We start from the raw sequence: 6,065 nt of genomic DNA, 5'->3' as shown, positions 1-6,065 counted from the left end.
CCCTGTTTCTTGTCTGTAGAAAAAGGCTTTGGCCTCCTAGGCCTTCCCTGAGTTCCAAAGAACAGACTCAAGCAGTTACTAGTTAGGGAAGTGAGGAAATGCAGAAACAAAGGAAAAGCAGTCAAAGAAACGAAATTGAGTTATTTGTAGACAGGTGGATGGACATAGAGTCTGTCATACAGAGTGAAGTTAAGTCAGAAAGAGAAAAACAAATACCGTATGCTAACACATATATAGGGAATCTAAAAAGAAATGGTCATGAAGAACCTAGGGACAAGACGGGAATAAAGACACAGACCTACTAGAGAATGGACTTGAGGATACGGGGAGGGGGAAGGGTAAGCTGGGACGAAGTGAGAGAGTGGCACGGACATATATACACTACCAAACATAAAACAGAGAGCTAGTGGGAAGCAGCCGAATAGCACAGGGAGATCAGCTCGGTGCCTGGTGACCACCGAGAGGGGTGGGATAGGGAGGGTGGGAGGGAGGGAGACGCAAGAGGGAAGAGATATGGGGACATATGTATATGTATAACAGATTCACTTTGTTAGAAAGCAGAAACTAACACACCATTGTAAAGCAATTATACTGCAATAAAGATGTTAAAAAAAAAAAAAAGAAAGAAAGGCAGTCAAGAAACAATAGTGCAGTGATAAAGCAGAGTCCTAGTTTCTCCTCAAGAGATAACAACTTGATACATATCTTTGAGCTGCTATGCAGAAACTAAGATCCCCTGCCCAGGTGGAGGACGGTGACTCCATGCTGACCACAAGCACACAGACCCCAGACTGGTCAGAGCCAGAATGCTGATGATTAAGATCCCTGAAACAGCACCCTGTTTCTTCACCACCAACCAATCAGAGGAAAGTCATGCACCCTGCAGCCCTCACCCCAGATGTTGCCTTTAAAACCCTTCCCTGAAAGTCAGCAGGGAGTTAGAGTCTTCTGAACACAAGCAGCCAGTTCTCCTTGCTTGGCACCCAGAAAATAAACACTGTACTTTCCTTCACCAACAACCCAGTGTCAGTAGATTGGTTTTGCTGCGCAGCAGGTGAGTGGACCCAAGTTCTGTCCGGTAACGCAACTGCAACTCTTTCACCATTGTGTGCCATGGAACACTAATGATTCATCCTCTATTACCAACTGGGTCCTTACTATCTTCAGATCCACCTAGACTGGATGACCTATCCCCGACCCCCACTTCCTTCAGGGCCCTTTGCTTGCAACCAATTTTGGTGTCAAGTACTCTATTAATCAAAGTTCCCACTTCCTTATGCCAGATATTCATTCTAGCTATTTTATAAAAATAAGACATCTTTAATAAAACATATCACACAGCTTACAAAAATTCTGTGAGGGCCAGAAAAGTGGGCTTGGATGCCGCACAGCCAGGGGAAGCCCCCTCACACCATGGGACTGGTATAGCTGAAACACCCCTGCTGCCTATGAGCTAACCAACATGTATGACAGAGACTGAATTCTAGGCACTCTGCTGTGGCTGCCCGTAAAAGCCAGAGACCTCTCCCATCATACAAAGCTGATCCTGCCTGTGGCTCCCACATTACTCAGTTCCACCTCCAAGTTTCACTATGGTGCATAGGCTTGATACATAGAGATCTTCTTTGGGACCCTAGACAAAAGGGGGTCTAGGAAACCTACACACACACACACACACAAACACACACACACACACACACACACACACACATACGAACGTAGGTCTCCATTCTTGTTTTTAGCTTTCCAGGTCTCTACAGTACAGGAAAACATGTAAGAGTGTTTATGAGTGTTGGAATAGTTGCCAGCTGAGCCAACTTGAGGTATATTCCACAGGACCAATTTTTTTGCTCTCGTAAATGGTATACTCACAATGAAAATATTATTTTCTATTTCGTGCAATTATCTCGTGTATATTAGTCTTGCATCCAATAAACTGGTTAATCACTATTATTATAATTTTCCATAGGTCCTCTTGAGTTTTATATGAAGACAATTATACTCACAGTTTTGTTCCCTTTCACTTTTACACATGTATTAATTAATGTATGTATGTATTTTGGCTTACTGCAATGCCTAGGAGACTCAGTAAGATGTGGAACAGAAGTGATTATATGAATCATCTTTGCCTCTTCTGAGTTTGAATGGAATGCTTTTAATGTCTCACTATTACGTACGGTGTTTGTTGTAGTTTTTGTAAAGTACACATTATCATTTTAAAGAAATATCTTTCTATTCCCAGTTAGCTAAGAGTTATTTTTGTGGTTGTTTAATCTTGATTGGTTGTTGAATTTTATTGCATGCATGTTTTTTCTGGAATCTTTGTGATAATCATCCTTTTCTTGCTCCTTTACCTATTAATGTGTTGAACTACATTATGAATCTCCTAATGTTAAACCAACATTGCAAGTTTGGTATAAACACAACTTTGCCCTGCTGTATTATCTGTTTTAGCCATTGCTGGATTAAGTTTGCCATTATCTTATTTCTATTTTTGGCATTTTTATAACTAATTAAGATTCACCAGTAATTTTGCCTTCTCATGCATGCTTTGTCAAGAATAAGCTCAATATTAATATTTTCTGTTTCCCCAATATAAATTTCTTTTTTCTAGAATTTACCCATTTAGTATTAATTTTCAAATTATCAGCATATCTTTTTCATGATATTATCTTTTAAATCTTTACTGTCAGTACAAGCAAGACACCTTCTTCGAAAGTGGCTTGTCTGTGCCTTCTAATTTTCTTGACCCATACTGCCAAAGCTTTCCTTATTTTTTTATATTTTGAAAGCACTAACATCTAGCATTTTTACACAACTCTTCCATATCTGTTATCGATTTCATTAACTTTGGCTCTTACTTTTATTATTTTTTTCTTGCCAATATGGAAATGCATGAGATGATTTGTATCAGGTGTGTGACAAATCCACAGTCTTTTCATCTACCGTCATGTTTTCTTTTATAATTGCTATCCTCGAATAGCACGGATATCCAAATATCCAGTACATTTAATTACTTGGAAAAGACCTGTGGCTTACCAATGTGGGGGGTTTAATTAAATCCATTGTTGGAATATCAGATGATTAAGGGAGATGGAACTGCAGCATTGAAGCAAAGGAACTGCTATGATAAGTACATATGAACTTCATTGAAGAGGACAGCATACAATATAGAAAGGAGTAGGAACAGAAAGAGCACGGACTTTGAAATCATATATCCAGAATGTGCTCTGTCACTTACTGCGTATGTGATTTTAGGCGAGTATTTTACCTCTCTGAGCCTCAATTTCATCATGCGGTAGTGCTGTTTGCCATGGGTTTCCATTTGTCCCTGTTCCCGGGACCTGGAAGAGCTGTACTTCTTGACCTCCTTTGTTTGGGCAGGGCTGTGTATGTGACTGGTTCTGGCTAATGGGTTGTGAGTGACATGTGCTATTTCTGGGCCAGAACATATGGTTGTTGGTTTGAGACCTTGCAGGGTCCTCTTCTCCTCAGGCACAGGGACTGACAACTCTCTAGATGATGGCTGCTCTGTCAGTTTGGGTCTCCAAGTCATTCCAGCAAGAATGGCTCAGACCCCCATAGTCCACCATCCCGTGAGGGGCATGCACCTGCCATGGACATGTAGTCGAAGTGAGGAACAAGCCCCTGAGATACGGGGACTGTCTATTACCACAGCATAATCTAGCCTATCTTGATTCTTGTATCTTATCTGTAAATTAAAATAACATCCTCTCAGGATTTTTCTGAGGATTAAATGACAAAGCTGGTATGACAAGGTTGCCACAGTGCTTGACATATAACAGGAACTCAAAAAATGGCAGCTATAATTATTAAATAATAATAACAAACTAGGGGGATTAACCAAGATGGCGGAGTAGAAGGATGTGCTCTCACTCCCTCTTGCGAGAGCACCAGAATCACAACTGGCTGCTGGACAATCATTGACAGGAAGACCCTGGACTTCACCAAGGAGGATACGCCACGTCCAAGGACAGAGGAGAAGCCACAGTGAGACGGTAGGCGGGGCGCAATCAGAGTAAAATCAAATCCCATAACTGCTGGGTGGGTGGCTCACAGACTGGTGAACACTTATACCACAGAAGTCCACCCACTGGAGTGAAGGTTCTGAGCCCCACGTCAGGCTTCCCAACCTGGGGGTCCGGCTACGGGAGGAGGAATTCCTAGAGAATCAGACTTTGAAGCCTAGTGGGAAATGATTGCAGGACTTTGACAGGACTGGGGGAAACAGAGACCCCACTCTTGGAGGGCACACACAAAGTAATGTGTGCATCGGGACCCAGGGGAAGGAGCAGTGACCCTGGGGGAGACTGAACCAGACCTACCTGCTGGTGTTGGGGGGTCTCCTGCAGAGGCGAGTGGTGGCTCTGTTTCACCGTGGGGATAAGGACACTGGCAACAGAGGTTCTGGGAAGTCCTCCTTGGCGTGAGCCCTCCCAGAGTCTGCCATTAACCCCACCAAAGAGCACGGGTAGGCTCCAGTGTTGGGTTGCCTCAGGCAAAACAACCAACAGGGAGGGAACCCAGCCCCACCCATCAACAGTCAAGTGGATTAAGGTTTTACTGAGCTCTGACCGCCACAGCAACAGTCAGCTCTACCCACCACCAGAGCCTCCCATGAAGCCTCTCAGATAGCCTCAACCACCAGAGGGCAGACAACAGAAGCAAGAAAAACTACAATCCTGCAGCCTGTGGACCAAAAACCACAGTTACAGAAAGATGGAGAAGATGAAAAGGCAGAGGGCTATGTACCAGATGAAGGAACAAGAAAAAACCCCAGAAAAACAACTAAATGAAGTGGAGATAGGCAACCTTCCAGAAAAAGAATTCAGAATAATGATAGTGAAGATGATCCAGGACCTCGGAATAAGAATGGAGGCAAAGATTGAGAAGATGCAAGAAATGATTAACAAAGACCTAGAAGAATTAAAGAACAAACAAACAGAGATGACCAATACAATAAGTGAAATGAAAACTACACTAGAAGGAATCAATAGCAGAATAACTGAGGCAGAAGAACGGATAAGTGACCTGGAAGACAGAATGGTGGAATTCACTGCTGCAGAACAGACTAAAGAAAAAAGAATGAAAAGAAATGAAGACAGCCTAAGAGACCTCTGGGACAACATTAAACGCAACAACAGTCGCATTGTAGGGGTCCCAGAAGGAGAAGAGAGAGAGAAAGGACCAGAGAAAATATTTGAAGAGATTATAGTAGAAAACTTCCCTAACATGGGAAAGGAAATAGCCACCCAAGTCCAGGAAGCGCAGAGAGTCCCATACAGAATAAACCCAAGGAGAAACACGCCGAGACACATAGTAATCAAAGTGGCAAAAATTAAAGACAAAGAAAAATTATTGAAAGCAGCAAGGGAAAAACGACAAATAACATACAAGGGAACTCCCATAAGGTTAACAGCTGATTTCTCAGCAGAAACTCTGCAAGCCAGAAGGGAGTGGCATGATATACTTAAAGTGATGAAAGGGAAGAACCTACAACCAAGATTACTCTACCCGGCAAGGATCTCATTTCGATTTGATGGAGAAATCAAAAGCTTTACAGACAAGCAAAAGCTAAGAGAATTCAGCACCACCAAACCAGCTCTACAACAAATGCTAAAGGAACTTCTCTAAGTGGGAAACACAAGAGAAGAAAAGGACCTACAAAAACAAACCCAAAACAATTAAGAAAATGGTCATAGGAACATACATATCGATAATTACCTTAAACGTGAATGGATTAAATGCCCCAACCAAAAGACATAGACTGGCTGAATGGATACAAAAACAAGACCCATATATATGCTGTCTACAAGAGACCCACTTTAGACCTAGGGACACATACAGACTGAAAGTGAGGGGATGGAAAAAGATATTCCATGCAAATGGAAATCAAAAGAAAGCTGGAGTAGCTATACTCATATCAGATAAAATAGACTTTAAAATAAAGAATGTTACAAGAGACAAGGAAGGACACTACATAATGATCCAGGGATCAATCCAAGAAGAAGATATAACAATTATAAATATATATGCACCCAACA

The sequence above is a fragment of the Eschrichtius robustus genome, unplaced genomic scaffold, assembly GCF_028021215.1.
Source record: "Eschrichtius robustus isolate mEscRob2 unplaced genomic scaffold, mEscRob2.pri scaffold_834, whole genome shotgun sequence".
NCBI lineage: Eukaryota > Metazoa > Chordata > Mammalia > Artiodactyla > Eschrichtiidae > Eschrichtius > Eschrichtius robustus.
The sequence above is the reverse complement of the archived record's forward strand: the minus strand, read 5'-3'. Positions refer to the sequence as shown.